We start from the raw sequence: 11,360 nt of genomic DNA, 5'->3' as shown, positions 1-11,360 counted from the left end.
AAAGGTCGAAAACCATCACTGGAAGTTTACATCAGCCAACAGCTGGGGCACCTGAAGGGCAGTTGGCCATGGGCACTGGCTCTAGCAGAACTTGGAACTGTGTGAATGCTGACTGTCCACAGGCAGCATCTCCCCAAATCTCTCCCCAGATACACTGCTGGCATTTACAGACTTCATAGGATCATTGCTGTCTTTGATAGTCAACAGAGGCCCTAATAGAGGCAAAAGTTACCGTGGAGAATGGGGAGAGTATAAGCCAGCACAGAGAGAGACAGATAATATGACTGTGCAAGCCTTATTTGATTAGAAATCATCTTAAAAACAGTTTCCTCTTATTCCCAAAATCTTGACTTTCTTTTAATTTTCACTGGATACAGTCCATTGCAAATGTCTGCAGTTCCCAGTGCTGTAGTGTTTCAGCTCATCAGAATATTTAGTGTGTTTCACTTTAAGACATTCCTGTCAAGTAGCTATTTCTTCACCCGTGGGTTTGGTTAAGACATTATCAGCCTTTGCTCACCTGCACTGACATTTATGCCTGTGGGAAATCAGGTCCAGAGACCTGCTGCAACACGTCACAGAGCCCTTCTAGGAAAGGCTCTCTAGGATGTGGAGGAAGCAAAGTGCAATATGTATCCTTGATAGCCTTGAAACAGAAGCTTTTAGCCTCCACAGCTTTGTCGGTCCAACAGATTGGTTGTTTTTCTGTGCCTGTAGCTGTGGCTGAATGTGGGGGTAGAGATCCTCCACGCTGTGACAGCAATTCAGAGGGGTGCTTCAGAGCCCCTGTGCCACATAGATACACACAACAGTCCAGGGCATATTTATAACCAAGCAGCTGAAATTAAGTTGCAGGCACTGGCACACAATCCCACCTCTGATCTTACTGTGACTCCAGGAGAGGAGCAAACTCCACACTTACAGCTGCTCTGGCTTCAGCTGGGCTCCGTCTGCATCCAGCTCTTCTTGGCTCAGTGCCTGCACAGCAAGAGGAGCAAGTCTTCCAAGTCAACTTTTTCCTAGTCTCAAAATAGCTGCTATAAAAGAAAAAGCAGACTCTTCACAAGCAGTGACAATTATAATAATAATAAAAACTAATAAAATATATTTTATTATATAAAATAATAAAAAATAATAATAAAAATAAACCCACTGGTATTCACATAAAGAAATTCTAACTGCAGCATTCCATTAATACTGCCTAAATTAGCATAGCATCCCAACAGGATTGCAGACCCCATCTGAGTCATGTGGCACATTCTCCAGCTGGTGTCTGTCAGGACAAACCCACACAGGTACAATGACCTCCAAAATGCTGAGGCTCAGGTGCTTCTCACTGCCTCACAGTCTCTATGTCCATCCTGCTGGAGGACCTCCCAGGAGCTGGTAGAAAACCTGCTGTCTTGCTGCTGATGCCTACTGATAATTACCCACAGAAGAGGCTGCTTAACCTGGCACAATCCTCAGCCCTTTATCTTATATTTTTGGACAGTAACTTCTTTCTTATATTGTTCTCAGTTTTTTGGGGGCTAATTTATTATCTAGACACCTTCACCCAGCATGTTACCTCCTTCCCATTTTCAGGCCAGCTGTTGTCTTCAGAGGCACTGGACAGCCAGATGGACTGAGCGATGTACTCGCCTGTTGGACACTGTGCTCTGTCAGCATTGCTTTTGGTGAAGGGTAAGACAAGGATATGGCAAACACCAGTGGTTGGTTTCTTCCACCTTTTCTTTTCAAAATGTGTGTTTAAAAAATACCCACAGATGTTATGGGTTAATTCCAAACTGAGCAATTTTTATTTTTCCTTCTCAGAAAAAACTTGTGGCAGAGCAAGCTGCTGCATAAATTGTCATGACAGTTAATGCATTGCTGGGTTTTAATGCATAGAGGTGGGCACTGGATATAGGTGCCTTTTGGCCCCTGAAGTTTATATGGAAGGATGGGAGAGGGAACGGGAGCATAAAAACCTGGAACAGTTTCTGAAGGTGGAAAACAGTGGCAAGCCCTAGTTCAATAGTCTGATCCCAGGCCATGGTTGTAGGGGCAGAGGACCCCCTTTCCCAGGGCAAAGCTGCCTCATCATGGAGGCCAAAATGCTGGATTTGAAATCCAGAGTACTTGCTCCCAGAACTTTTTAAGCACATGCATCAAGGAGTCAAGCAAGTAAAATCACAGCTGGCAAATTATTTGTATTCCAGCAATATACAACTGAAGTGCTAATATGTACCAGCTGTACCTACATGTCAGCTTTTTTGAAACTGAGGTAATTTCTTTGCTGTACCAAGAGGAGGAGAAGGTCAACAAAGACACATTTAGTCCAGGCTCTGCACTGGTAAGAGGTCTAGCGCAGGCTGTTAGTTCCTTCCCGCTTCAGGAGGTCTGAAAAAGCAGGAGCTGGACTCTTCTTCAGCATAACCTGACATTAAAATGGCATTCTTCAAAAAATGCCTGCAATAAAACAGCATCTTCTTACTGAGAAGGTGTGCTCCCAGAAAGGATCAAGATCACATCTGCTGAATTTAATGACAGAAAATGAGCTTGTGACATATTACTTGTGCAGTGTTAACTTGGCCAAGAGATAATTAATGGAAGATGTGTAGTTGAGTCCTGTGTGCTGCTTTGAAAGACTCAGGCTGTAATTGGTACCACTGGCTCTTGTAAAATAAACTGTGCTTCTGATCCAGCTCAGAAATCAAAACATGACATTAAAAAAAAAAAAAAAAAGAAAGCAAAGCATTTTACTTCAGGATCTGGCCTTCTGATAAAGTGTTTTTAAAATTCAGTGTTTTAAATGAGTTTCTGGCTTCCAGAGCTGTTACTCTCCTCAGTGTTGTGTTATATACTCTCTGATTTCCATGCCACGGCTCGTACTTTATGTTGCTGGTGACTCTTGATGACGCATTTTGATGCATTCAGCACAACCACACACTAGCATGAACCAGAGCTCACCATATTTCTGGCTGTGGAGCTCGAGTAAACATGGACCTGTGCCCAGACAGAGTTGGCGGTGGCTGGAAAACCAATACTGAAAGTCTAACAAGAACTGGCAAAAAATCTGCTCTACTGAAAACATGGCACTGGAGCAAACCTGTCATCTTTCAGTGTACTGAGGGCTTTCAGGCAGCCTAGTTTTGGTGTCAGGAGCAGGCATTACTCCTGCATTTCCCTGGCTCCTTCCCACTCTTCACAGTCACTCAGGAGCCATTTCCACAAATCTTACTTGTGCACATGGATCAGGCAGAGCTGATAAGGAAGGAGAGGAGGGTCTGATGGCCGAGTGTCTCTGCTGCTGACTCCGTGTGGCCTCATCACACCATGGCTCAATTTCTCCCTATAAAATGACTAACAGCACTTCCCTACCTCCCAGGGGAACTGGGAGGATAAAAACAGCGACAGCCACAAAGCACAAAGTTATTACAGCCATCAGTCCAGAGTGACCATCAGCTTCAGCACGTAGGCTGCCCTCAGACATGGTGCCGAGAGCATTCCCAGCGGCTGCCCTGTTGGATGGAGCACGTGTCATGCTTCTCTGGTATAGGTGCCCCTAGGCTCAGACGGTTGAAGCTCGTACTAACTATATTATGCCTCAGAGAGAGAAAGTAAACCTCTTTTATCAGGTTTCTTATTTTCTTCCAGGAGAAGGCAGGAAAGGAAACCTCTGCCACCTTGGATGTGTTGGGGAAAACTGAGCATGGGATCACACCCTGCTCTGTGACAGCCTCCTCCCCTGACAGGAAGAAGCTGAGAAGCCATACTGAGAGCAATACTGGAAGCCTCTGCTCCTCCCTCCTCCACAAAAGCAACAACTAGGTGTGGAAAGATGCTGTCAAACCCTACACCACATCAGTTCTTGCCACAAGTGCTCCCTTGCTTCTAACCACCCTGAAAGGAAGCACAGTGTAAACAGTCTAGAAAGATCAATTCCAGACGCCTGCTGTGGTACATCAGGAGATTAACATATTAACTCTTAAAAGCCCTCTAATTTTAAGGAGAACTCTGTACTTAAGCTGAAAGAAGTTTTGCAGAGATCAGCAGAGTTCCTCTGATGCTAGGAAACCAGGGAAACCTGTTAACAGCAGACTCTATGGATAATTGAGAAAATTATTCAATGATACTTTTAAAGTACTTTGGATTACAATATTGCATGGGTTAGTAATACTTTTCTCTTAATCTTTTCAAGTATTCATTTGCAATGGTTTGTTTATTGCTAGGTTTTGCTTTGCAATCTGATAAACACAGGCTTTGCTCCAACTGGAGTTCCAAATACGAAGAGTAAGCCAAGTCAGATATGGCAAGAAAGACCATGGACAAATACATCTATTTGATGCGCTAAGTTTGGGGGGGGTTTGGGGGGTGGTTTTGGGCATGTTGCATTACCTCCAATCTGTCATTAAAGTACTACCTGTTAAAAAAACAAGAGAAGAAACAAGCAGCTCAAAACTGTGCAAGGACCTGAGATGGATACCAAGAGAGCCCATGGGGCAGGGAGAGGCAGAAGCAAGTACATGATAGAGGTCAGCACAGTAGATGGGAGGGATAAACTTTCTGAAATATCCAGGACTGGCACCATGCCTAATGTATGCATCCTGGAGCCTGGCAGGCTTCCCCTAAAAACAAGTTTCACAAGTGACGCTATGTTAGTTGGACCGTCCTGCCAACGGCAGTGATTAAGGAGAGCAGCCTGCCTGTGACCAGCTGCATCTTCTAGGCAAAGGGGAGGAAGAGGCATGTGTTACACCTTTTGCACCACAACTGATTTGTTTCCATGTCTTCCATCATGCCGTGTGCATACTCTGACTGAGCTCTGCAGAAATCAGCAGTGACAATAAATGCGCTTTCACAGCCAGCTGCTCCCATGGCCCCTTCACTTGGCCAAACAGACGACATATACTTCTTTTTAATTATCAAGGAGCAGTCACAAACAAATGCCATGAAAATCTGGCCCTGAAACAGTGCTCAGAGCAAAAATTATTCCCAGAGCAATTGGATGTTTGGGCATGTTTCCCACTTTTTCATCTAGACATACTAAGCAGCAAGAAAGCTGGTAGAACCAGAGAGCTGGGAACATCCCTGGTGGAGCAAAGATCTGGCTGCTGGGGGTCTGCAGTGGTTGCTCTGGAGGAGCTTCTCCATGCTTCTGGGCAGGCAGTGCTGGAGAAAAAAGGGACACATCTAGGGGAGGCTAGGATGTTAGGGAGCCACAGCGAGAGTGGCATGACATGGCTTGCAGATGCCAGAGTCTCAGCTCTGTCCCAGAAACCCTATTCTCAGCCTAGTGTGCATCTGTCCTCATTCCTGAACAGCACTACATAAAATGTCCATGTGGGACAACCACTTCGGTTTAAAACATAAAACCCAAACCAGTCAACAATTCAGGAACCCAGAGCTCCGGCTTTTCCTCAAGATGGATTTCTTTTGAAGCCAACTATTCATATTTCCTCCCTAGTCTTTTCAACAATGGTGCAGGCACAAGCTGTTTGGTTAAAGTAAGCTGTTTGGTTAAAGTTAGCTGTTGCCCCAGTTTTATCCTGTCCCTTTCACCTTTACATCACATGGGGGCGATGCATATTCCATTTCACATAAGCCCAGAAGTATGTGAATGATTATGTATGACCAGCTACATATATAATTGTCTTAGATGTAGGCCTATAAATGATTCATTAAGATCTGTATCAGCTGGTTATTTAATGTGTCCTGCTAATTAAAACTTTGTGATAAAGACAACTACAGCTCTCTGTAATTATGCCTCTGGACAATGCGATGCACTTCCAACTAGTATTTGAAATCCTGGGTGTAAGTTGACACCTAAAGTAGGATAGAAAAATATAGGTTAACTGCTGCTCTTAATTGCCCTTTGTTAGTAAGATTATTGTAGAATTTCATTGTACAACTCCCTGAGACTCTTCTGCACGGTGCACATTACAGTCACCGTTAGGTGACAATGCTGTACACTGCATTATCTTTTTGTATACCTGAGAAGCTTGTGGGGGAAAAAAAAAGAGGCAAAAAGGACTATTTCAGCTAGAAGGAATGTGTCTGGCTTGGCTCATCTGGAAGGGAAAGGAGTGGACCAAAGAAATACTTGAGGAAATGCAATGTGTTTTACCATACATGATCAAATCTGGCATTTCTTGCTCAAGCCAGAGATCCTGCTAGGCTCAATGTCAGCTTCTCCTGAGTAAGGTCTACAGATCTGTGGTCACCACATGCTGGATATGGCTTCCACAAGGAAGAAACACAGTGACTCAGAAAGCACATTAAGCCCTGTTTTGTTGGTCAAAAAGGAAGCTTCACTAAGTTTATGCCAGAATAACTAAACAGGTCTAACAGTTTGTCTACAGTCTTGTTCTCTCAAAATACGTTCGGTGTTGAAGGAAGTATGTTTATGTATGAAACAGGTAAGGCCATTAAAATATTTTTGGGGAATGGCTATCAATGTAATAAATCATCAGTAACAAGTGATTTGTGCTAAGTAAAATAAGCTTTTCCTAAGCAGCTTATGCTAAGAATATAAGTCTTGCCCCACTGCCAGAAGACTACATTAAGTGTCATCCTTCTAATCTCATTGGCAGCCTGATATCACCACTAGGATAAATGTTAAGATCAGTCACCTCAGTGGCTCTTCCACTGCAAGTTCCGCTTGGTTAGACACAGTGGGAGATGACTGCCCTTATGTCAACACTTGTCATCTGCTGTGAGGATGTTCGGCTGGCTCCTGTCATCATCAGTCCAGGGCATGTTTCACCCAGGGGAATGACTCAGGTATAACATGTTGGCTCTTGTTAGCCATAGAACATTGCCTAAACCCTAGAGTCTGCATCCCACAGGAGCAACGCACTAATCAAATCTCTGGTTAGTTTCTATAAACACTAATTTGTGAAGACAAAACAAAAACTATAGAAGATGTATCTATCAAATGCATTTTGGTCCCCAAAGGTGACCTGGTATAGTCCATACCACTGTGGACAGTACCATTAACTCACAAGTGAAGAACAAGCAAGAAGTAAACTCCATGCTGACCCTACATGCTTTCTTCTCCCTGCTGTCTTTTTCCAGCTTCTCATATCCAACTTCATTCACGTGGTACCACATCCTCAAAAGCTACTAAAGGAAGGAGCTAGAATGCAATAGGTAAAGAAAGTCTTTAAATATAACTTTGGTTTGGTTAACAAGGTTTTTACTGACTGACCTTGTGCCTATAATAACATAGGAGTAGTATGTAAAAACCTTGACCATATTGTATAAAAAAACCAAATGGAGCCCGGTTTCCTACAGACCTGTCTCAGACCACCTTACAGTGCCTTCTTTATTTACTTTTCTGTTACTCTCACAATACAATGGATATGATTAGTTCTCAGTTGCTGTTGTCTCACCTTTTCTTTGCCATGTGTTGATGTCTAAGTTTCAACTTAAGCTCTTCAGTCATTTCTGATTACATTGCTGATAGGAGCCTCTGGTGATTACTCAGGGGAGCACTCACAGTGTAGCTTTCTACACTGTGGGAACATTTCACAGGGGTTCTCTCTCCAGTGATCTTTAATTAAGCTGATATGAACTTAACTAAGGTTGAGACTACTACCGATAGTTTATTGAAAGTGATTCAGGTGGGTCAGTCTCAAATAAAGAGGTGCTGACCAAGTGAGTGTTTAAGTCTCAATTTCCCATAAGGCAAAAAAGTTTACAATAGGATAACTTTGTGTGTGCCATCTCCAGCCTGTGATGGCTGTAACAATGTCAGCACATTGTTATAGCTTGTAGAGAAGAACTCTAGGCTTAAAAAGGAGGGAGATGAAGCTGAAGCTGTTCAAGAATTCCTCAGCAAGCACCAGCCTTGCTCCTGTCTTTGAAAGATGTCTCAGACAACTTTGTTCTTCCTTAGGAGCATTTTGCAGAGTGGCCCCACTGACCAGCAGTATTCCCAGCAAGAGAAATGGGGTAGCGGACAACACTCAAAAAGTTCACCTGTACACAGCTCATCTCTGTTTTCCCAAGCTATTTGTATGGCCACCTCAGCAAACCACCCAGGACAGACAAGAAGCAGCTTCTATGGGGTGATAAAATCCAGTCAAGTTCACCCTGACCTGAAATTATAAGGCCAGTCAGCAACTATAAGTACAGTGTATCCCTGTCAAGGCTCACACTTAAGTGACACTGTAGAGCAGTAGGTGCCAGTGAGTGAAGGGCAGGCACAGACCAGGCTCAGGCGTAGCTGCAGTCACAGGTGTGTGGCTGCGTCAGTGCACAGATGGAGTACAAACAGGGTGTGCTGGCACCTGTAACAGCAGCAGCAGAAACAACTAGAGCCTGAAAGGACAGGGAGGAGGAGAGTCTGCCTGCTACCCTACAAGGGCCACTCACTAGGATGGAGACGTGCAGCTCTGAGAGGGGAGAAGGGAGACTCTTAACACCACTTACTGAGCCCTCGGCTCGGCAAGCAACGCACAGCTGTAAACAGCCTTGGTGAAACTCAAGACTTGCTGTGCTTTTCTCCTTGCATATTCTCTGGGTGCAGCAGCACTGCTGGAAAAGGCTAAAATTCCCATTGAAAAACCATTCCACTGAATAGCAGAGGCACTCAAACAGGGAAAGCGCTGTTTCCACTTGTGCTGCAGCATTTACCTACGGCCTTCGGGTGACATCATCCTGGCATTTTCCTCCAAAAGCAGGTGGTTACAGACATTGACTGATGGTAGGAAAAGAGTTATCATCTCCCCTGAAAAGGTATGGAAACAGAACAGGATTAGATGTTTTACCCCAAGGGCCATGAGAAGAAATGGGGTCTAATCCAGAATTAGAGTGAGGGTGCTCTAACAATAGGCTACAAGCTCTAGGTCTGCATGCTGCCTAGCACAGTGTGGCCAAAATCCTGCTGAGGCCTCCAGGCAGCACTGCATTATGCATCATCATAATAATGAGTTTCTAATCCCAATCAAGTGCCCAACCCAGTAGGCACCGCCTGATTTACAGAAAGGATTAGCTGACAGATGTAAACAATAGTTGTGGGAGTCACTGTGCCCATTATGCAATCCTTTTATGCTGAGTATACAGAAAGAGCTGAGAAAATTAGGAACTTTTGCTGAGAACAAAAGTAACTGAGATTTTCAAATGTATGTAATGGGTAGTCTCATTCTTCAGCCCTAGGGATAACCCATTGATACCTGTGCACCCCATTCCTACCTTTTGAATCAACCAGGTTAACAAGGACAGGGACTCATGCTCATACCATGAGACAATAAAGACAAGCTACTTACAAGATGATCCTCTGAAGCATCCAGATGATGCCTGCCTCTTCCCATGAGTAGGTCACAGAAGCGCCTCTGTAACAAGTTGAAACATGTGGAAGAACCAGGGGGTGCATGGGGAAAATGGACAGAAATTAGAGAAATTAACATTTCTTTATGAGAATGAAGAAATGGAGATTGAATAGATATTTTGCTATTAAAGTGTGTGCTACTAGTCTAGAATTTAATTCCAGGAATAGATGGGAGCTAGTATCTAGGAGACAGTCAGAATTGCTTGAGTTACTGTAACTCAAGAAGAATTCATCTGAGAACAGACAGCTCTATTGCAGACCACACTCAGAGACCACACTGTGCAGTTCCACCAAGCTTGGGCTTCATCGTTCACCTCACAAGGGAACTGCTTAAACCCTCCCCCCAATTCAAGTTAGAGGGAAGGTGTATTAAAAAGGAGTCAGTTAGGGACAGTCTTCAGGTCTCACTTTTAGATAATGATGAAGGAAACAAAAAAAAAAAAGTTTTTATTAATTTCTCTCAGTATTCAACTTTTGTAATTTATGATGTTTTCATGTAATTTGTTTCTAATTTTTCCACCTTTTCCATAAGAAAAACAAGATATACAATAATAAATCAGACCTAACACTTAACGTTCTGGATTTTTTGGTTGAGGAGACAAAACAAACTCAGAAACAAGGCTTGCTGCTAACTTTGTCTGCAGGCATAAAGAAAATGAAGGCGAATTATGTGTGCTAATTTTGTTATCTTTCTAAGGTTTGTGATCTCAAAAATCCTCAGGGGTTTTGTGAGATGCTCCCTCTCTGTCAGTTCCAAAGAGGAAACATGCTCCATGTGCATTCCTCAGATGAACAGCAATTAACAGTGAAACAACAATTATGATAAAGGATGAACAATAATAAAACCATGAAAGGAGCCATAGTTCCTACCTTTCCACTTGCCTTTTATGCACCATCACAGCTTACTCCTTTTTTTGACCAAGCAGGACACATACTCCAGCACAACTGAGGGCAGAGCACTTGTGCTATGGACTTCAGCAGCAGCAGGACAGGGGCAAAGCAGAGCTAAGTGAAAGGATTTCAGTATGATCTGAGGCCTGTCAAAGAACCCTTTAAGCTTTGTGTGCCGGGTGATGCTGGAGCTGACAGCAGCAATGAGCACTTTGTTGGTCACACAGTTGTGGTCATGCCTGTTGGATGTGTGCGGGGGCTACTGTCCTGCACCAGCATCCTCATCAGCCTCTGATCCATGGGGCAGCCCATGAACAACAGAGTTGATCTTAAACTCAAACATGCGCTGCCAAGGCAATAGGGGAAGGGATGACAGCAGTGCTCTATCTGGGAAAATCCCCCAGCACCACTCAGAATGGACCAGTGTAACTGTAGCTAATGGAATTAGGTATTGAACTAATGTAAACATTGCTTACTATTGTAACATGCTGAAGTTAATATTGCTTTGGGAGGAATGATTCAATTTACTCTTTTCTTTGTGCTCCGATTTTCACTTTTCTCACATGCTCACGTGCTCACAAGACAAGCTTTACATAGCTGTCTGGCTTTGGTAGGTTTCAAACCACAGGTTTTTGTGAGAGAGGTATATAACAAGCCAGGGACTTCTTTTTAAAACAGGAGTATTTTTGCAGAACAGAAAAAAACAGCTAGAGAAACATGGGCTTGAGTAGCTGTGGCTGGATCGAGCTGTTGGCCCTACTTGACCTAAGTCACAGGTCACTCTCAGCAAGTCCAGTGCAAAGCCTCACATTGGCTTCGAACAAAGCTCAAGTATACAAAGGTTGTTAAGAACACCAAAAGAAACCAAAAGGGTTGCTCATAAAGATCTGTAACTAACGTGCCTAAAACAGCAGGAGTAATCAAGTGTGCTGTTAAGTATCTACCAGACCTGCAGACCATTTTCATATATGTAAGAGCAAGAGACTAATAAAGGAATTTTGTCATTAACTGTGAGGTTTAGTAAATATTTCCTTTGTTTCATACTAGGCCTGCCAATGATTTAGTCACACATGAAAGCAGAGAGGTTGCTCCTTACCTGTAGTGCCGTGCCAACACAACGAGCACTTTGACCATTCTGTACACTAGAGCATCC

General features: G+C 43.6%; 1 long non-coding RNA gene across 1 annotated transcript; it reads right to left on the bottom strand.

Annotated features, from left to right (window-relative positions):
* Positions 1–300: 300 nt before the first annotated feature.
* Positions 301–10,934, bottom strand: LOC121675615. Its single transcript, XR_006020136.1, has 4 exons — positions 10,187–10,934; positions 9,255–9,320; positions 8,623–8,716; positions 301–1,037 (listed from the first exon to the last, which is right to left on the bottom strand). It is a non-coding gene; the product is annotated as an uncharacterized LOC121675615 (long non-coding RNA).
* Between the last annotated feature and the right edge of the window lie 426 nt (positions 10,935–11,360).

This window comes from Corvus kubaryi, unplaced genomic scaffold, assembly GCF_017639235.1.
Source record: "Corvus kubaryi isolate FWS band 111438036 unplaced genomic scaffold, C.kubaryi_AGA036_p1.0 74, whole genome shotgun sequence".
NCBI lineage: Eukaryota > Metazoa > Chordata > Aves > Passeriformes > Corvidae > Corvus > Corvus kubaryi.
The sequence above is the reverse complement of the archived record's forward strand: the minus strand, read 5'-3'. Positions and strand labels throughout refer to the sequence as shown.